At 56.8% G+C, this 21,364-nt stretch overlaps 1 protein-coding gene across 19 annotated transcripts in view; it reads left to right on the forward strand.

Moving 5' to 3' along the window:
• The window catches only part of LOC107974580 (E3 ubiquitin-protein ligase TRIM52), a 75,049-nt gene that overhangs the window by 40,757 nt on the left and 12,928 nt on the right, over window positions 1–21,364 (forward strand). For 17 of the 19 annotated variants that reach the window (XM_063807466.1, XM_063807456.1, XM_063807455.1 and 14 more), the window contains 9 exons: window positions 2,399–2,477; window positions 3,653–3,876; window positions 4,878–6,441; window positions 7,443–8,842; window positions 9,844–11,247; window positions 12,249–13,649; window positions 14,651–16,214; window positions 17,216–18,779; window positions 19,781–21,180. The gene's annotated coding sequence lies outside the window, so the exon portion shown is untranslated. The remainder of the gene's footprint in view (window positions 1–2,398; window positions 2,478–3,652; window positions 3,877–4,877; window positions 6,442–7,442; window positions 8,843–9,843; window positions 11,248–12,248; window positions 13,650–14,650; window positions 16,215–17,215; window positions 18,780–19,780; window positions 21,181–21,364) is intronic. The other 2 variants (XM_063807450.1, XM_063807458.1) reach the window with 1 other exon arrangement.

Genomic DNA, 21,364 nt, shown 5'->3' on the forward strand with positions numbered 1-21,364 from the left:
GTCATAAGCCAGGGGGGGAACAGGGACTGGCTCTCAGTCCCCGCCTCGTGGGGTGTGCCTCCCCCGTGTGATGGGGATCCTCAGAGGTGGGCGGGGAAGAAGGGCTGGCTCTCAGTCACCGCCTCGCGGGGGTGCCTCCTCCCCCTGCGGCGGGGGTCCTAAAGGCCAGTGGGGGAAGAGGGGGTGGCTCTGAGACACCGCCTCGCCGGGGTTGCATCCCCTTCCTGCGATGGGGGTCCTAAGAGCCAGGAGCGGAAGAGGGGCTGGCTCTCAGTCCCCGCCTCACGGGGGGTGCCTCCCCCCCTTTCGATGGGGGTCCTAAGAGCCAGGGGGGGAAGAAGGGCTGGCTCTGAGAACCCGTCCCGCGGGGGGTGCCTCCCCACCCTGCGATGGGGTTCCCAAGAGCCAGGGGGGGAAGAGGGGTTGGCTCTCAGTCCTCGCCTCGCCGGGGGTGCCTCCTCCCCCTGCGATGGGGGTCCTAAGGGCCAGTGGGGGAAGAGGGGCTGGCTCTGAGAACCCGCCTCGCGGGGGTGCCTCCCCCCTATGCAATGGGGGTCCTAAGGGCCAGTGGGGGAAGAGGGGCTGGCTCTGAGACCCCGCCTCACGGGGGGTGCCTCCCCCCCCTGCGATGGGGGTCCTAAGAGCCAGTGGGGGAAGAGGGGCTGGCTCTGAGACCCCGCCTCACGGGGGGTGCCTCCCCCCCCTGCGATGGGGGTCCTAAGAGCCAGGGGGGGAAGAGGGGCTGGCTCTCAGTCTCCGCCTCACGGGGGTGCCTCCTCCCCCTGCGACGGGGGTCCTAAAGGCCAGTGGGGGAAGAGGGGGTGGCTCTGAGACCCCGCCTCGCCGGGGTTGCATCCCCTTCCTGCGATGGGGGTCCTAAGAGCCAGGAGCGGAAGAGGGGCAGGCTCTCAGTCCCCGCCTCGTGGGGGGTGCCTCCCCCCCTTTCGATGTGGGTCCTAAGAGCCAGGGGGGGAAGAGGGGGTGGCTCTGAGAACCCGTCCCGCGGGGGGTGCCTCCCCACCCTGCGATGGGGTTCCCAAGAGCCAGGGGGGGAAGAGGGGTTGGCTCTCAGTCCTCGCCTCGCCGGGGGTGCCTCCTCCCCCTGCGATGGGGGTCCTAAGGGCCAGTGGGGGAAGAGGGGCTGGCTCTGAGACCCCGCCTCGCGGGGGTGCCTCCCCCCTATGGGATGGGGGACCTAAGGGCCAGTGGGGGAAGAGGGGCTGGCTCTGAGACCCTGCCTCGCTGGGGGTGCCTCCCCCCACTGCGATGGTGGTCCTAAGGGCCAGTGGGGGAAGAGGGGCTGGCTCTGAGAACCCGCCTCGCGGGGGTGCCTCCCCCCTATGCGATGGGGGTCCTAAGGGCCAGTGGGGGAAGAGGGGCTGGCTCTGAGACCCCGCCTCACGGGGGGTGCCTCCCCCCCCTGTGATGGGGGTCCTAAGGGCCAGTGGGGGAAGAGGGGTGGGCTCTCAGTCCCCGCCTCGCGGGGGGTGGCTCCCCTTCCTGCGATGGGGGTCATAAGACCCAGGGGGGGAAGAGGGGCTGTCTCTCAGTCACGCCTCGTGGGGGGTGCCTCCTTCCCCTGCGATGGGGTTCCTAAGAGCCAGGGGGGGAAGAGGGGTTGGCTCTCAGTCCCCGCTTCGCGGGGGGTGCCTTCCCCCCACTGCGATGGGGGTCCTAAGAGCCAGGCAGGGAACAGGGGTTGGCTCCCAGTCCCCGCCACGCGGGGGGTGCCTCACCCCCACTGCGATGGGGGTCCTAAGGGCCAGTGGGGGAAGAGGGGCTGGCTCTGAGACCCCACCTCTTGGGGGATGCCTCCCCCCCATGCGATGGGGTTCCTAAGGGCCAGTGGGGGAAGAGGGGCTGGCTCTGAGACCCCGCCTCGCTGGGGGTGCCTCCTCCCCCTGCGATGGGGGTCCTAAGAGCCAGGGGGGGAAGAGGGGCTGGCTTTCAGTCACCACAGCTTGGGGGGCCTTTATGTTCTGGTTTTACCCAAGAGTCAGCTGATTTGCTTCTTATACTAGCAGGGCAGTTGCTGCCAAGGCCCTCAAGCAGGGGGGCCATCCTTTAGAAACCCTGTCTAGCTGTTTAGAGAGGTAGGCCACCGGCCTCAGCCAGGGCCCCACAGTTTGGGTTTAAAGTCCAGCTGCCATCTTTTCTTTGATGCATACAATGGAAAAGGCTTTGTGAGATCCGCTAGCCCCTGGGCTGGGGCTTTCAGATGTTTTTCCTTTAAGTCATGAAAGACTTGCTGCTATTGGAATCCCCATTCCAAATGTTCCCGGTCCCCGCCCCCTTTGTGATGTCATACAAAGGCGTGGCTAATACTGCAAAGTTGGGCTCCGCAGTCTACAAAACCCCACAGCTCCTAGGAATTCTCTCACCAGCCTTCTGCCCTTAGGCTCCGGAAGATTGCAAATGACCTGCTTTCTTTGGGATCCCGGGCTGCTCTTGGACACCTGTCGAATAGTAAATCCCAAGTAAGCTACCTGCGGTCGTCGGCAGATCTGAGTTTTCTTCTTGGACACCTAATACCCACAGCCCTCCAGATCGGTCCTAAGGATCTTAGAATCCGCGATGGGGGTCATAAGCCAGGGGGGAAGAGGGACTGGCTCTCAGTCCCCGCCTCGTGGGGTGTGCCTCCCCCGTGTGATGGGGATCCTCAGAGTTGGGCGAGGAAGAAGGGCTGGCTCTCAGTCACCGCCTCGCGGGGTGTGCCTCCCCTCCCTGCGATGGGGGTCCTAAGAGAAATGGAGGGAAGTGGGGCTGCCTCTCAGTCCCCGCCACGAGGGGGTGCCTCCCCCCCTGCGATGGGGGTCCCAAGAGCCAGGGGGGGAAGAGCGGCTGGCTCTAAGTCCGCGCCTCGCCAGGGGTGCATCCCCCCAGTGCGATGGGGGTCCTAAGAGCCAGGGGAGGAAGAAGGGCTGACTCTCAGTCCCCGCCTAGCGGGGGGTGCCTTGCTACCCTGCGATGGGGGTCCTAAGAGCCAGGCAGGGAAGAGGGGTTGGCTCCCAGTCCCCGCAGCATGGGGGGTGCCTCCCCCCCCCCGTGATGGGGGTCCTAAGAGCCAGAAGGCTTAGAGGGGCTGGCTCTCAGTCCCCGCCTCGTGGGGGGTGCCTCCTCCCCCTGCGATGGGGGTCCTAAATGCCAGTGGGGAAAGAGGGGCTCGCTCTGAGACCCCGCCTCGCTGGGGGTGCCTCCCCCCACTGCGATGGGGGTCCTAAGGGCCAGTGGGGAAAGAGGGGCTGGCTCTCAGTCCCCGCCTCGTGGGGGGTGCCTCCTCCTCCTGCGACGGGGGTCCTAAATGCCAGTGGGGAAAGAGGGGCTCGCTCTGAGACCCCGCCTCGCTGGGGATGCCTCCTCCCCCTGCGATGGGGTTCCTAAGAGCCAGGGGGGGAAGAGGGGCTGGCTCTCAGTCCCCGCCGCGCGGGGGGTGCCTCCCCCCCTCGTGATACGGATCCTAAGAGCCAGGGGGGGAACAGGGGGAGAGGATGATAATTTCAGCATCGCAGGCTGTGTTCACCCAGCCTGTTAAATTGTTATTAGTATCCTGAAAGGGAGAGGATGATATTACTCCCCATAACAGACAGATATGACTCCCCATCGTAGAGCACGAGGTGTACACCCGCCCTGTGATTTTCTTCCTCATATTCAGAGACCGAGAGGTTGATGTCACTCCCAATATCGGAGGAAGTATACACCCCCGTGTGAGATGTTCCTTAATGATATTCCACGGCGGAGGGGGTGATATGACTACATACATGGCAGAAAGTGGAAACCCCCCAGGGATATTATTCCCACGATCCTGGAGGGAAGAAGATGATGTTACTTTCAATATGACAGAAGGTGGATGAAGTGGTGGACTGCCCCTCCACACCTGTGAGTATTTCTAGTTGGGTGGGACGAGAGACTGAGAAAAGAAATAAGACACAGAGAGAAAGTGTAAAGATACAACAGTGGGTCCAGGGGACCGGCGCTCAGCACACCAAGGACCTGCACCGGCACCAGCCTCTGAGTTCCCTCAGTTTTTATTGATTATGATTTTCATTATTTTAGCAGAAAGGAATGTAGTAGGAGAGCAGGGTGATGATAAGGAGAGAGTCAGCAGAAGACATGTGAGCAAAAGAATCCATGTCATAATTAGGTTCAAGGGAAGGTACTGTGACTGGACGTGCACATAAGCCAGATTTGTTTCTCTCCACCCAAACATCTCAGTGGAGTAAAGAAGAACAAGGCAGTGTTACTGCAAACATGTCTCGCCTCCCGCCACGGGGCAGCTTTTCTCCTATCTCAGAGTTGAACGAATGTACAATCGGGTTTTACACCGAGACATTCAGTTCCCAGGGGCAAGCAGGAGCTAGTGGCCTTCCTCCATCTCAGCTGCAAGAGGCTTTCCTCTTTTACTAATCCACCTCAGCACAGACCCATTACGGGTGTCGGGCTGGGGGACAGTCAGGTCTTTCTCATCCCATGAGGCTATATTTCAGACTATCACATGGGGAGAAAGCTTGGACAATACCCTGCTTTCAAGGGCAGAGGTCCCTGCGGCTTTCCACAGTGCATTGTGTCCCCGGTTTATTGAGACTAGAGAATGGCGATGACTTTTACCAAGTATACTGCTGGTAAACATTTTGTTAACAAGGCACGTCCTGCACAGCCCTACATCCCTTAAACTTTGATTTTATACAACACATGTTTTGGTGAGCTCCAGGTTGGGTCAAAGTGGCTGGGGCCAAGCGGCTAGGGCAAAGCTACAAATTAACAACATCTCAGCAAAGCAATTGTTTAAAGGACAGGTCTTTTTGAAAATGGAGTCTCTTATGTCTTTCCTTTCTACATGGACACAGTGACAGTCTGATCTCTCTTACTTTTCCCTACAGGTGGACACGCCCCCACTGATATTCCCTCTAATTGCAGCGTGGGAGAGGAGGATATGACACGCCATATCGCAGGGAGCAGAAACACCCCTGTGTTACTGTTCTTCATATTCAGGGAGGAAGAGGATGATATTACTCCCAATACAGACGGGTGTACACCCTCTGTACACCGAGGGTGTACACCCGTCTGTGAAAGAGTTCGTAATCTCCAGAGGGGGAGATGATATTACTCACAATATGGTAAAGAGGCTGTGAGTCCACGGAGGATCCTCAGAGCCAGCAGGGGAAGAGGGGCTGGCTCTGAGACCCCGCCTCGCTGGGGGTGCCTCCCCCCACTGCGATGGGGGTCCTAAGAGACAGTGGGGGAAGAGGGGCTGGCTCTGAGCCCCCGCCTCGCGGGGGTTGCCTCCCCCCCTGCGATGGGGGTCCTAAGGGCCAGTGGGGGAAGAGGGGCTGGCTCTGAGTACCCGCCTCACGGGGGGTGCCTCCCCCCCCTGCGACGGGGGTCCTAAGGGCCAGTGGGGGAAGAGGGGCTGGCTCAGAGACACCGCCTCGCGAGGGGTGCCTCCCCCCCCTGCGATGGGGTTCCTAAGGGCCAGTGGGGGAAGAGGGGCTGGCTCTGAGACCCCGCCTCGCGGGGGGTGCCTCCCCCCCTGTGATGGGGGTCCTAAGAGCCAGGAGCAGAAGAGGGGCTGGCTCTCTCTACCCGCCTCGCGGGGGGTGCCTCCCCCCCCCCGTGATGGGGGTCCTAAGAGCCAGAAGGCTTAGAGGGGCTGGCTCTCAGTCCCCGCCTCGTGGGGGGTGCCTCCTCCCCCTGCGATGGGGGTCCTAAATGCCAGTGGGGAAAGAGGGGCTCGCTCTGAGACCCCGCCTCGCTGGGGGTGCCTCCCCCCACTGCGATGGGGGTCCTAAGGGCCAGTGGGGAAAGAGGGGCTGGCTCTCAGTCCCCGCCTCGTGGGGGGTGCCTCCTCCTCCTGCGACGGGGGTCCTAAATGCCAGTGGGGAAAGAGGGGCTCACTCTGAGACCCCGCCTCGCTGGGGATGCCTCCTCCCCCTGCGATGGGGTTCCTAAGAGCCAGGGGGGGAAGAGGGGCTGGCTCTCAGTCCCCGCCGCGCGGGGGGTGCCTCCCCCCCTCGTGATACGGATCCGAAGAGCCAAGGGGGGAACAGGGGGAGAGGATGATAATTTCAGCATCGCAGGCTGTGTTCACCCAGCCTGTTAAATTGTTATTAGTATCCTGAAAGGGAGAGGATGATATTACTCCCCATAACAGACAGATATGACTCCCCATCGTAGAGCACGAGGTGTACACCCGCCCTGTGATTTTCTTCCTCATATTCAGAGACCGAGAGGTTGATGTCACTCCCAATATCGGAGGAAGTATACACCCCCGTGTGAGATGTTCCTTAATGATATTCCACGGTGGAGGGGGTGATATGACTACATACATGGCAGAAAGTGGAAACCCCCCAGGGATATTATTCCCACGATCCTGGAGGGAAGAAGATGATGTTACTTTCAATATGACAGAAGGTGGATGAAGTGGTGGACTGCCCCTCCACACCTGTGAGTATTTCTAGTTGGGTGGGACGAGAGACTGAGAAAAGAAATAAGACACAGAGAGAAAGTGTAGAGATACAACAGTGGGTCCAGGGGACCGGCGCTCAGCACACCAAGGACCTGCACCGGCACCAGCCTCTGAGTTCCCTCAGTTTTTATTGATTATGATTTTCATTATTTTAGCAGAAAGGAATGTAGTAGGAGAGCAGGGTGATGATAAGGAGAGAGTCAGCAGAAGACATGTGAGCAAAAGAATCCATGTCATAATTAGGTTCAAGGGAAGGTACTGTGACTGGACGTGCACATAAGCCAGATTTGTTTCTCTCCACCCAAACATCTCAGTGGAGTAAAGAAGAACAAGGCAGTGTTACTGCAAACATGTCTCGCCTCCCGCCACGGGGCAGCTTTTCTCCTATCTCAGAGTTGAACGAATGTACAATCGGGTTTTACACCGAGACATTCAGTTCCCAGGGGCAAGCAGGAGCTAGTGGCCTTCCTCCATCTCAGCTGCAAGAGGCTTTCCTCTTTTACTAATCCACCTCAGCACAGACCCATTACGGGTGTCGGGCTGGGGGACAGTCAGGTCTTTCTCATCCCATGAGGCTATATTTCAGACTATCACATGGGGAGAAAGCTTGGACAATACCCTGCTTTCAAGGGCAGAGGTCCCTGCGGCTTTCCACAGTGCATTGTGTCCCCGGTTTATTGAGACTAGAGAATGGCGATGACTTTTACCAAGTATACTGCTGGTAAACATTTTGTTAACAAGGCACGTCCTGCACAGCCCTACATCCCTTAAACTTTGATTTTATACAACACATGTTTTGGTGAGCTCCAGGTTGGGTCAAAGTGGCTGGGGCCAAGCGGCTAGGGCAAAGCTACAAATTAACAACATCTCAGCAAAGCAATTGTTTAAAGGGCAGGTCTTTTTGAAAATGGAGTCTCTTATGTCTTTCCTTTCTACATGGACACAGTGACAGTCTGATCTCTCTTACTTTTCCCTACAGGTGGACACGCCCCCACTGATATTCCCTCTAATTGCAGCGTGGGAGAGGAGGATATGACACGCCATATCGCAGGGAGCAGAAACACCCCTGTGTTACTGTTCTTCATATTCAGGGAGGAAGAGGATGATATTACTCCCAATACAGACGGGTGTACACCCTCTGTACACCGAGGGTGTACACCCGTCTGTGAAAGAGTTCGTAATCTCCAGAGGGGGAGATGATATTACTCACAATATGGTAAAGAGGCTGTGAGTCCACGGAGGATCCTCAGAGCCAGCGGGGGAAGAGGGGCTGGCTCTGAGACCCCGCCTCGCTGGGGGTGCCTCCCCCCACTGCGATGGGGGTCCTAAGAGACAGTGGGGGAAGAGGGGCTGGCTCTGAGAACCCGCCTCGCGGGGGTTGCCTCCCCCCCTGCGATGGGGGTCCTAAGGGCCAGTGGGGGAAGAGGGGCTGGCTCTGAGTACCCGCCTCACGGGGGGTGCCTCCCCCCCCTGCGACGGGGGTCCTAAGGGCCAGTGGGGGAAGAGGGGCTGGCTCAGAGACACCGCCTCACGAGGGGTGCCTCCCCCCCCTGCGATGGGGTTCCTAAGGGCCAGTGGGGGAAGAGGGGCTGGCTCTGAGACCCCGCCTCGCGGGGGGTGCCTCCCCCCCTGTGATGGGGGTCCTAAGAGCCAGGAGCAGAAGAGGGGCTGGCTCTCTGTACCCGCCTCGCGGGGGGTGCCTCCCCCCCCCGTGATGGAGGTCCTAAGAGCCAGAAGGCTTAGAGGGGCTGGCTCTCAGTCCCCGCCTCGTGGGGGGTGCCTCCTCCTCCTGCGATGGGGGTCCTAAATGCCAGTGGGGAAAGAGGGGCTCGCTCTGAGACCCCGCCTCGCTGGGGATGCCTCCTCCCCCTGCGATGGGGTTCCTAAGAGCCAGGGGGGGAAGAGGGGCTGGCTCTCAGTCCCCGCCGCGCGGGGGGTGCCTCCCCCCCTCGTGATACGGATCCTAAGAGCCAGGGGGGGAACAGGGGGAGAGGATGATAATTTCAGCATCGCAGGCTGTGTTCACCCAGCCTGTTAAATTGTTATTAGTATCCTGAAAGGGAGAGGATGATATTACTCCCCATAACAGACAGATATGACTCCCCATCGTAGAGCACGAGGTGTACACCCGCCCTGTGATTTTCTTCCTCATATTCAGAGACCGAGAGGTTGATGTCACTCCCAATATCGGAGGAAGTATACACCCCCGTGTGAGATGTTCCTTAATGATATTCCACGGCGGAGGGGGTGATATGACTACATACATGGCAGAAAGTGGAAACCCCCCAGGGATATTATTCCCACGATCCTGGAGGGAAGAAGATGATGTTACTTTCAATATGACAGAAGGTGGATGAAGTGGACTGCCCCTCCACACCTGTGAGTATTTCTAGTTGGGTGGGACGAGAGACTGAGAAAAGAAATAAGACACAGAGAGAAAGTGTAAAGATACAACAGTGGGTCCAGGGGACCGGCGCTCAGCACACCAAGGACCTGCACCGGCACCAGCCTCTGAGTTCCCTCAGTTTTTATTGATTATGATTTTCATTATTTTAGCAGAAAGGAATGTAGTAGGAGAGCAGGGTGATGATAAGGAGAGAGTCAGCAGAAGACATGTGAGCAAAAGAATCCATGTCATATTTAGGTTCAAGGGAAGGTACTGTGACTGGACGTGCACATAAGCCAGATTCGTTTCTCTCCACCCAAACATCTCAGTGGAGTAAAGAAGAACAAGGCAGTGTTACTGCAAACATGTCTCGCCTCCCGCCACGGGGCAGCTTTTCTCCTATCTCAGAGTTGAACGAATGTACAATCGGGTTTTACACCGAGACATTCAGTTCCCAGGGGCAAGCAGGAGCTAGTGGCCTTCCTCCATCTCAGCTGCAAGAGGCTTTCCTCTTTTACTAATCCACCTCAGCACAGACCCATTACGGGTGTCGGGCTGGGGGACAGTCAGGTCTTTCTCATCCCATGAGGCTATATTTCAGCCTATCACATGGGGAGAAAGCTTGGAGAATACCCTGCTTTCAAGGGCAGAGGTCCCTGCGGCTTTCCACAGTGCATTGTGTCCCCGGTTTATTGAGACTAGAGAATGGCGATGACTTTTACCAAGTATACTGCTGGTAAACATTTTGTTAACAAGGCACGTCCTGCACAGCCCTACATCCCTTAAACTTTGATTTTATACAACACATGTTTTGGTGAGCTCCAGGTTGGGTCAAAGTGGCTGGGGCCAAGCGGCTAGGGCAAAGCTACAAATTAACAACATCTCAGCAAAGCAATTGTTTAAAGGACAGGTCTTTTTGAAAATGGAGTCTCTTATGTCTTTCCTTTCTACATGGACACAGTGACAGTCTGATCTCTCTTACTTTTCCCTACAGGTGGACACGCCCCCACTGATATTCTCTCTAATTGCAGCGTGGGAGAGGAGGATATGACACGCCATATCGCAGGGAGCAGAAACACCCCTGTGTTACTGTTCTTCATATTCAGGGAGGAAGAGGATGATATTACTCCCAATACAGACGGGTGTACACCCTCTGTACACCGAGGGTGTACACCCGTCTGTGAAAGAGTTCGTAATCTCCAGAGGGGGAGATGATATTACTCACAATATGGTAAAGAGGCTGTGAGTCCACGGAGGATCCTCAGAGCCAGCGGGGGAAGAGGGGCTGGCTCTGAGACCCCGCCTCGCTGGGGGTGCCTCCCCCCACTGCGATGGGGGTCCTAAGAGACAGTGGGGGAAGAGGGGCTGGCTCTGAGCCCCCGCCTCGCGGGGGTTGCCTCCCCCCCTGCGATGGGGGTCCTAAGGGCCAGTGGGGGAAGAGGGGCTGGCTCTGAGAACCCGCCTCACGGGGGGTGTCTCCCCACCCTGCGATGGGGGTCCTAAGGGCCAGTGGGGGAAGAGGGGCTGGCTCTGAGTACCCGCCTCACGGGGGGTGCCTCCCCCCCCTGCGACGGGGGTCCTAAGGGCCAGTGGGGGAAGAGGGGCTGGCTCTGAGACCCCGCCTCACGGGGGGTGCCTCCCCCCCTGTGATGGGGGTCCTAAGAGCCAGGAGCAGAAGAGGGGCTGGCTCTCTGTACCCGCCTCGCGGGGGGTGCCTCCCCCCCCCCGTGATGGGGGTCCTAAGAGCCAGAAGGCTTAGAGGGGCTGGCTCTCAGTCCCCGCCTCGTGGGGGGTGCCTCCTCCTCCTGCGACGGGGGTCCTAAATGCCAGTGGGGAAAGAGGGGCTCGCTCTGAGACCCCGCCTCGCTGGGGATGCCTCCTCCCCCTGCGATGGGGTTCCTAAGAGCCAGGGGGGGAAGAGGGGCTGGCTCTCAGTCCCCGCCGCGCGGGGGGTGCCTCCCCCCCTCGTGATACGGATCCTAAGAGCCAGGGGGGGAACAGGGGGAGAGGATGATAATTTCAGCATCGCAGGCTGTGTTCACCCAGCCTGTTAAATTGTTATTAGTATCCTGAAAGGGAGAGGATGATATTACTCCCCATAACAGACAGATATGACTCCCCATCGTAGAGCACGAGGTGTACACCCGCCCTGTGATTTTCTTCCTCATATTCAGAGACCGAGAGGTTGATGTCACTCCCAGTATCGGAGGAAGTATGCACCCCCGTGTGAGATGTTCCTTAATGATATTCCACGGCGGAGGGGGTGATATGACTACATACATGGCAGAAAGTGGAAACCCCCCAGGGATATTATTCCCACGATCCTGGAGGGAAGAAGATGATGTTACTTTCAATATGACAGAAGGTGGATGAAGTGGTGGACTGCCCCTCCACACCTGTGAGTATTTCTAGTTGGGTGGGACGAGAGACTGAGAGAAGAAATAAGACACAGAGAGAAAGTGTAAAGATACAACAGTGGGTCCAGGGGACCGGCGCTCAGCACACCAAGGACCTGCACCGGCACCAGCCTCTGAGTTCCCTCAGTTTTTATTGATTATGATTTTCATTATTTTAGCAGAAAGGAATGTAGTAGGAGAGCAGGGTGATGATAAGAAGAGAGTCAGCAGAAGACATGTGAGCAAAAGAATCCATGTCATAATTAGGTTCAAGGGAAGGTACTGTGACTGGACGTGCACATAAGCCAGATTTGTTTCTCTCCACCCAAACATCTCAGTGGAGTAAAGAAGAACAAGGCAGTGTTACTGCAAACATGTCTCGCCTCCCGCCACGGGGCAGCTTTTCTCCTATCTCAGAGTTGAACGAATGTACAATCGGGTTTTACACCGAGACATTCAGTTCCCAGGGGCAAGCAGGAGCTAGTGGCCTTCCTCCATCTCAGCTGCAAGAGGCTTTCCTCTTTTACTAATCCACCTCAGCACAGACCCATTACGGGTGTCGGGCTGGGGGACAGTCAGGTCTTTCTCATCCCATGAGGCTATATTTCAGACTATCACATGGGGAGAAAGCTTGGACAATACCCTGCTTTCAAGGGCAGAGGTCCCTGCGGCTTTCCACAGTGCATTGTGTCCCCGGTTTATTGAGACTAGAGAATGGCGATGACTTTTACCAAGTATACTGCTGGTAAACATTTTGTTAACAAGGCACGTCCTGCACAGCCCTACATCCCTTAAACTTTGATTTTATACAACACATGTTTTGGTGAGCTCCAGGTTGGGTCAAAGTGGCTGGGGCCAAGCGGCTAGGGCAAAGCTACAAATTAACAACATCTCAGCAAAGCAATTGTTTAAAGGACAGGTCTTTTTGAAAATGGAGTCTCTTATGTCTTTCCTTTCTACATGGACACAGTGACAGTCTGATCTCTCTTACTTTTCCCTACAGGTGGACACGCCCCCACTGATATTCCCTCTAATTGCAGCGTGGGAGAGGAGGATATGACACGCCATATCGCAGGGAGCAGAAACACCCCTGTGTTACTGTTCTTCATATTCAGGGAGGAAGAGGATGATATTACTCCCAATACAGACGGGTGTACACCCTCTGTACACCGAGGGTGTACACCCGTCTGTGAAAGAGTTCGTAATCTCCAGAGGGGGAGATGATATTACTCACAATATGGTAAAGAGGCTGTGAGTCCACGGAGGATCCTCAGAGCCAGCGGGGGAAGAGGGGCTGGCTCTGAGACCCCGCCTCGCTGGGGGTGCCTCCCCCCACTGCGATGGGGGTCCTAAGAGACAGTGGGGGAAGAGGGGCTGGCTCTGAGACCCCGCCTCGCGGGGGTTGCCTCCCCCCCTGCGATGGGGGTCCTAAGGGCCAGTGGGGGAAGAGGGGCTGGCTCTGAGTACCCGCCTCACGGGGGGTGCCTCCCCCACCTGCGACGGGGGTCCTAAGGGCCAGTGGGGGAAGAGGGGCTGGCTCAGAGACACCGCCTCGCGAGGGGTGCCTCCCCCCCCTGCGATGGGGTTCCTAAGGGCCAGTGGGGGAAGAGGGGCTGGCTCTGAGACCCCGCCTCGCGGGGGGTGCCTCCCCCCCTGTGATGGGGGTCCTAAGAGCCAGGAGCAGAAGAGGGGCTGGCTCTCTGTACCCGCCTCGCGGGGGGTGCCTCCCCCCCCCCGTGATGGGGGTCCTAAGAGCCAGAAGGCTTAGAGGGGCTGGCTCTCAGTCCCCGCCTCGTGGGGGGTACCTCCTCCTCCTGCGACGGGGGTCCTAAATGCCAGTGGGGAAAGAGGGGCTCGCTCTGAGACCCCGCCTCGCTGGGGATGCCTCCTCCCCCTGCGATGGGGTTCCTAAGAGCCAGGGGGGGAAGAGGGGCTGGCTCTCAGTCCCCGCCGCGCGGGGGGTGCCTCCCCCCCTCGTGATACGGATCCTAAGAGCCAGGGGGGGAACAGGGGGAGAGGATGATAATTTCAGCATCGCAGGCTGTGTTCACCCAGCCTGTTAAATTGTTATTAGTATCCTGAAAGGGAGAGGATGATATTACTCCCCATAACAGACAGATATGACTCCCCATCGTAGAGCACGAGGTGTACACCCGCCCTGTGATTTTCTTCCTCATATTCAGAGACCGAGAGGTTGATGTCACTCCCAATATCGGAGGAAGTATACACCCCCGTGTGAGATGTTCCTTAATGATATTCCACGGCGGAGGGGGTGATATGACTACATACATGGCAGAAAGTGGAAACCCCCCAGGGATATTATTCCCACGATCCTGGAGGGAAGAAGATGATGTTACTTTCAATATGACAGAAGGTGGATGAAGTGGACTGCCCCTCCACACCTGTGAGTATTTCTAGTTGGGTGGGACGAGAGACTGAGAAAAGAAATAAGACACAGAGAGAAAGTGTAAAGATACAACAGTGGGTCCAGGGGACCGGCGCTCAGCACACCAAGGACCTGCACCGGCACCAGCCTCTGAGTTCCCTCAGTTTTTATTGATTATGATTTTCATTATTTTAGCAGAAAGGAATGTAGTAGGAGAGCAGGGTGATGATAAGGAGAGAGTCAGCAGAAGACATGTGAGCAAAAGAATCCATGTCATAATTAGGTTCAAGGGAAGGTACTGTGACTGGACGTGCACATAAGCCAGATTTGTTTCTCTCCACCCAAACATCTCAGTGGAGTAAAGAAGAACAAGGCAGTGTTACTGCAAACATGTCTCGCCTCCCGCCACGGGGCAGCTTTTCTCCTATCTCAGAGTTGAACGAATGTACAATCGGGTTTTACACCGAGACATTCAGTTCCCAGGGGCAAGCAGGAGCTAGTGGCCTTCCTCCATCTCAGCTGCAAGAGGCTTTCCTCTTTTACTAATCCACCTCAGCACAGACCCATTACGGGTGTCGGGCTGGGGGACAGTCAGGTCTTTCTCATCCCATGAGGCTATATTTCAGACTATCACATGGGGAGAAAGCTTGGACAATACCCTGCTTTCAAGGGCAGAGGTCCCTGCGGCTTTCCACAGTGCATTGTGTCCCCGGTTTATTGAGACTAGAGAATGGCGATGACTTTTACCAAGTATACTGCTGGTAAACATTTTGTTAACAAGGCACGTCCTGCACAGCCCTACATCCCTTAAACTTTGATTTTATACAACACATGTTTTGGTGAGCTCCAGGTTGGGTCAAAGTGGCTGGGGCCAAGCGGCTAGGGCAAAGCTACAAATTAACAACATCTCAGCAAAGCAATTGTTTAAAGGACAGGTCTTTTTGAAAATGGAGTCTCTTATGTCTTTCCTTTCTACATGGACACAGTGACAGTCTGATCTCTCTTACTTTTCCCTACAGGTGGACACGCCCCCACTGATATTCCCTCTAATTGCAGCGTGGGAGAGGAGGATATGACACGCCATATCGCAGTTAGCAGAAACACCCCTGTGTTACTGTTCTTCATATTCAGGGAGGAAGAGGATGATATTACTCCCAATACAGACGGGTGTACACCCTCTGTACACCGAGGGTGTACACCCGTCTGTGAAAGAGTTCGTAATCTCCAGAGGGGGAGATGATATTACTCACAATATGGTAAAGAGGCTGTGAGTCCACGGAGGATCCTCAGAGCCAGCGGGGGAAGAGGGGCTGGCTCTGAGACCCCGCCTCGCTGGGGGTGCCTCCCCCCACTGCGATGGGGGTCCTAAGAGACAGTGGGGGAAGAGGGGCTGGCTCTGAGACCCCGCCTCGCGGGGGTTGCCTCCCCCCCTGCGATGGGGGTCCTAAGGGCCAGTGGGGGAAGAGGGGCTGGCTCTGAGTACCCGCCTCACGGGGGGTGCCTCCCCCACCTGCGACGGGGGTCCTAAGGGCCAGTGGGGGAAGAGGGGCTGGCTCAGAGACACCGCCTCGCGAGGGGTGCCTCCCCCCCCTGCGATGGGGTTCCTAAGGGCCAGTGGGGGAAGAGGGGCTGGCTCTGAGACCCCGCCTCGCGGGGGGTGCCTCCCCCCCTGTGATGGGGGTCCTAAGAGCCAGGAGCAGAAGAGGGGCTGGCTCTCTGTACCCGCCTCGCGGGGGGTGCCTCCCCCCCCTCGTGATGGGGGTCCTAAGAGCCAGAAGGCTTAGAGGGGCTGGCTCTCAGTCCCCGCCCCGTGGGGGGTGACTCCTCCCCCTGCGATGGGGGTCCTAAATGCCAGTGGGGAAAGAGGGGCTCGCTCTGAGACCCCGCCTCGCTGGGGGTGCCTCCCCCCACTGCGATGGGGGTCCTAAGGGCCAGTGGGGAAAGAGGGGCTGGCTCTCAGTCCCCGCCTCGTGGGGGGTGCCTCCTCCCCCTGCGACGGGGGTCCTAAATGCCAGTGGGGAAAGAGGGGCTGGCTCTGAGACCCCGCCTCGCTGGGGGTGCCTCCTCCCCCTGCGATGGGGGTCCTAAGAGCCAGGGGGGGAAGAGGGGCTGGCTCTCAGTCCCCGCCGCGCGGGGGGTGCCTCCCCCCCTCGTGATACGGATCCGAAGAGCCAGGGGGGGAACAGGGGGAGAGGATGATAATTTCAGCATCGCAGGCTGTGTTCACCCAGCCTGTTAAATTGTTATTAGTATCCTGAAAGGGAGAGGATGATATTACTCCCCATAACAGACAGATATGACTCCCCATCGTAGAGCACGAGGTGTACACCCGCCCTGTGATTTTCTTCCTCATATTCAGAGACCGAGAGGTTGATGTCACTCCCAATATCGGAGGAAGTATACACCCCCGTGTGAGATGTTCCTTAATGATATTCCACGGCGGAGGGGGTGATATGACTACATACATGGCAGAAAGTGGAAACCCCCCAGGGATATTATTCCCACGATCCTGGAGGGAAGAAGATGATGTTACTTTCAATATGACAGAAGGTGGATGAAGTGGTGGACTGCCCCTCCACACCTGTGAGTATTTCTAGTTGGGTGGGACGAGAGACTGAGAAAAGAAATAAGACACAGAGAGAAAGTGTAAAGATACAACAGTGGGTCCAGGGGACCGGCGCTCAGCACACCAAGGACCTGCACCGGCACCAGCCTCTGAGTTCCCTCAGTTTTTATTGATTATGATTTTCATTATTTTAGCAGAAAGGAATGTAGTAGGAGAGCAGGGTGATGATAAGGAGAGAGTCAGCAGAAGACATGTGAGCAAAAGAATCCATGTCATAATTAGGTTCAAGGGAAGGTACTGTGACTGGACGTGCACATAAGCCAGATTTGTTTCTCTCCACCCAAACATCTCAGTGGAGTAAAGAAGAACAAGGCAGTGTTACTGCAAACATGTCTCGCCTCCCGCCACGGGGCAGCTTTTCTCCTATCTCAGAGTTGAACGAATGTACAATCGGGTTTTACACCGAGACATTCAGTTCCCAGGGGCAAGCAGGAGCTAGTGGCCTTCCTCCATCTCAGCTGCAAGAGGCTTTCCTCTTTTACTAATCCACCTCAGCACAGACCCATTACGGGTGTCGGGCTGGGGGACAGTCAGGTCTTTCTCATCCCATGAGGCTATATTTCAGACTATCACATGGGGAGAAAGCTTGGACAATACCCTGCTTTCAAGGGCAGAGGTCCCTGCGGCTTTCCACAGTGCATTGTGTCCCCGGTTTATTGAGACTAGAGAATGGCGATGACTTTTACCAAGTATACTGCTGGTAAACATTTTGTTAACAAGGCACGTCCTGCACAGCCCTACATCCCTTAAACTTTGATTTTATACAACACATGTTTTGGTGAGCTCCAGGTTGGGTCAAAGTGGCTGGGGCCAAGCGGCTAGGGCAAAGCTACAAATTAACAACATCTCAGCAAAGCAATTGTTTAAAGGACAGGTCTTTTTGAAAATGGAGTCTCTTATGTCTTTCCTTTCTACATGGACACAGTGACAGTCTGATCTCTCTTACTTTTCCCTACAGGTGGACACGCCCCCACTGATATTCCCTCTAATTGCAGCGTGGGAGAGGAGGATATGACACGCCATATCGCAGGGAGCAGAAACACCCCTGTGTTACTGTTCTTCATATTCAGGGAGGAAGAGGATGATATTACTCCCAATACAGACGGGTGTACACCCTCTGTACACCGAGGGTGTACACCCGTCTGTGAAAGAGTTCGTAATCTCCAGAGGGGGAGATGATATTACTCACAATATGGTAAAGAGGCTGTGAGTCCACGGAGGATCCTCAGAGCCAGCAGGGGAAGAGGGGCTGGCTCTGAGACCCCGCCTCGCTGGGGGTGCCTCCCCCCACTGCGATGGGGGTCCTAAGAGACAGTGGGGGAAGAGGGGCTGGCTCTGAGCCCCCGCCTCGCGGGGGTTGCCTCCCCCCCTGCGATGGGGGTCCTAAGGGCCAGTGGGGGAAGAGGGGCTGGCTCTGAGTACCCGCCTCACGGGGGGTGCCTCCCCCCCCTGCGACGGGGGTCCTAAGGGCCAGTGGGGGAAGAGGGGCTGGCTCAGAGACACCGCCTCGCGAGGGGTGCCTCCCCCCCCTGCGATGGGGTTCCTAAGGGCCAGTGGGGGAAGAGGGGCTGGCTCTGAGACCCCGCCTCGCGGGGGGTGCCTCCCCCCCTGTGATGGGGGTCCTAAGAGCCAGGAGCAGAAGAGGGGCTGGCTCTCTCTACCCGCCTCGCGGGGGGTGCCTCCCCCCCCCCGTGATGGGGGTCCTAAGAGCCAGAAGGCTTAGAGGGGCTGGCTCTCAGTCCCCGCCTCGTGGGGGGTGCCTCCTCCCCCTGCGATGGGGGTCCTAAATGCCAGTGGGGAAAGAGGGGCTCGCTCTGAGACCCCGCCTCGCTGGGGGTGCCTCCCCCCACTGCGATGGGGGTCCTAAGGGCCAGTGGGGAAAGAGGGGCTGGCTCTCAGTCCCCGCCTCGTGGGGGGTGCCTCCTCCTCCTGCGACGGGGGTCCTAAATGCCAGTGGGGAAAGAGGGGCTCACTCTGAGACCCCGCCTCGCTGGGGATGCCTCCTCCCCCTGCGATGGGGTTCCTAAGAGCCAGGGGGGGAAGAGGGGCTGGCTCTCAGTCCCCGCCGCGCGGGGGGTGCCTCCCCCCCTCGTGATACGGATCCGAAGAGCCAAGGGGGGAACAGGGGGAGAGGATGATAATTTCAGCATCGCAGGCTGTGTTCACCCAGCCTGTTAAATTGTTATTAGTATCCTGAAAGGGAGAGGATGATATTACTCCCCATAACAGACAGATATGACTCCCCATCGTAGAGCACGAGGTGTACACCCGCCCTGTGATTTTCTTCCTCATATTCAGAGACCGAGAGGTTGATGTCACTCCCAATATCGGAGGAAGTATACACCCCCGTGTGAGATGTTCCTTAATGATATTCCACGGTGGAGGGGGTGATATGACTACATACATGGCAGAAAGTGGAAACCCCCCAGGGATATTATTCCCACGATCCTGGAGGGAAGAAGATGATGTTACTTTCAATATGACAGAAGGTGGATGAAGTGGTGGACTGCCCCTCCACACCTGTGAGTATTTCTAGTTGGGTGGGACGAGAGACTGAGAAAAGAAATAAGACACAGAGAGAAAGTGTAGAGATACAACAGTGGGTCCAGGGGACCGGCGCTCAGCACACCAAGGACCTGCACCGGCACCAGCCTCTGAGTTCCCTCAGTTTTTATTGATTATGATTTTCATTATTTTAGCAGAAAGGAATGTAGTAGGAGAGCAGGGTGATGATAAGGAGAGAGTCAGCAGAAGACATGTGAGCAAAAGAATCCATGTCATAATTAGGTTCAAGGGAAGGTACTGTGACTGGACGTGCACATAAGCCAGATTTGTTTCTCTCCACCCAAACATCTCAGTGGAGTAAAGAAGAACAAGGCAGTGTTACTGCAAACATGTCTCGCCTCCCGCCACGGGGCAGCTTTTCTCCTATCTCAGAGTTGAACGAATGTACAATCGGGTTTTACACCGAGACATTCAGTTCCCAGGGGCAAGCAGGAGCTAGTGGCCTTCCTCCATCTCAGCTGCAAGAGGCTTTCCTCTTTTACTAATCCACCTCAGCACAGACCCATTACGGGTGTCGGGCTGGGGGACAGTCAGGTCTTTCTCATCCCATGAGGCTATATTTCAGCCTATCACATGGGGAGAAAGCTTGGACAATACCCTGCTTTCAAGGGCAGAGGTCCCTGCGGCTTTCCACAGTGCATTGTGTCCCCGGTTTATTGAGACTAGAGAATGGCGATGACTTTTACCAAGTATACTGCTGGTAAACATTTTGTTAACAAGGCACGTCCTGCACAGCCCTACATCCCTTAAACTTTGATTTTATACAACACATGTTTTGGTGAGCTCCAGGTTGGGTCAAAGTGGCTGGGGCCAAGCGGCTAGGGCAAAGCTACAAATTAACAACATCTCAGCAAAGCAATTGTTTAAAGGGCAGGTCTTTTTGAAAATGGAGTCTCTTATGTCTTTCCTTTCTACATGGACACAGTGACAGTCTGATCTCTCTTACTTTTCCCTACAGGTGGACACGCCCCCACTGATATTCCCTCTAATTGCAGCGTGGGAGAGGAGGATATGACACGCCATATCGCAGGGAGCAGAAACACCCCTGTGTTACTGTTCTTCATATTCAGGGAGGAAGAGGATGATATTACTCCCAATACAGACGGGTGTACACCCTCTGTACACCGAGGGTGTACACCCGTCTGTGAAAGAGTTCGTAATCTCCAGAGGGGGAGATGATATTACTCACAATATGGTAAAGAGGCTGTGAGTCCACGGAGGATCCTCAGAGCCAGCGGGGGAAGAGGGGCTGGCTCTGAGACCCCGCCTCGCTGGGGGTGCCTCCCCCCACTGCGATGGGGGTCCTAAGAGACAGTGGGGGAAGAGGGGCTGGCTCTGAGAACCCGCCTCGCGGGGGTTGCCTCCCCCCCTGCGATGGGGGTCCTAAGGGCCAGTGGGGGAAGAGGGGCTGGCTCTGAGTACCCGCCTCACGGGGGGTGCCTCCCCCCCCTGCGACGGGGGTCCTAAGGGCCAGTGGGGGAAGAGGGGCTGGCTCAGAGACACCGCCTCACGAGGGGTGCCTCCCCCCCCTGCGATGGGGTTCCTAAGGGCCAGTGGGGGAAGAGGGGCTGGCTCTGAGACCCCGCCTCGCGGGGGGTGCCTCCCCCCCTGTGATGGGGGTCCTAAGAGCCAGGAGCAGAAGAGGGGCTGGCTCTCTGTACCCGCCTCGCGGGGGGTGCCTCCCCCCCCCGTGATGGAGGTCCTAAGAGCCAGAAGGCTTAGAGGGGCTGGCTCTCAGTCCCCGCCTCGTGGGGGGTGCCTCCTCCTCCTGCGATGGGGGTCCTAAATGCCAGTGGGGAAAGAGGGGCTCGCTCTGAGACCCCGCCTCGCTGGGGATGCCTCCTCCCCCTGCGATGGGGTTCCTAAGAGCCAGGGGGGGAAGAGGGGCTGGCTCTCAGTCCCCGCCGCGCGGGGGGTGCCTCCCCCCCTCGTGATACGGATCCTAAGAGCCAGGGGGGGAACAGGGGGAGAGGATGATAATTTCAGCATCGCAGGCTGTGTTCACCCAGCCTGTTAAATTGTTATTAGTATCCTGAAAGGGAGAGGATGATATTACTCCCCATAACAGACAGATATGACTCCCCATCGTAGAGCACGAGGTGTACACCCGCCCTGTGATTTTCTTCCTCATATTCAGAGACCGAGAGGTTGATGTCACTCCCAATATCGGAGGAAGTATACACCCCCGTGTGAGATGTTCCTTAATGATATTCCACGGCGGAGGGGGTGATATGACTACATACATGGCAGAAAGTGGAAACCCCCCAGGGATATTATTCCCACGATCCTGGAGGGAAGAAGATGATGTTACTTTCAATATGACAGAAGGTGGATGAAGTGGACTGCCCCTCCACACCTGTGAGTATTTCTAGTTGGGTGGGACGAGAGACTGAGAAAAGAAATAAGACACAGAGAGAAAGTGTAAAGATACAACAGTGGGTCCAGGGGACCGGCGCTCAGCACACCAAGGACCTGCACCGGCACCAGCCTCTGAGTTCCCTCAGTTTTTATTGATTATGATTTTCATTATTTTAGCAGAAAG

The sequence above is a fragment of the Pan troglodytes genome, chromosome 2, assembly GCF_028858775.2.
Source record: "Pan troglodytes isolate AG18354 chromosome 2, NHGRI_mPanTro3-v2.0_pri, whole genome shotgun sequence".
In the NCBI taxonomy this organism is placed as follows: Eukaryota; Metazoa; Chordata; class Mammalia; order Primates; family Hominidae; genus Pan; species Pan troglodytes.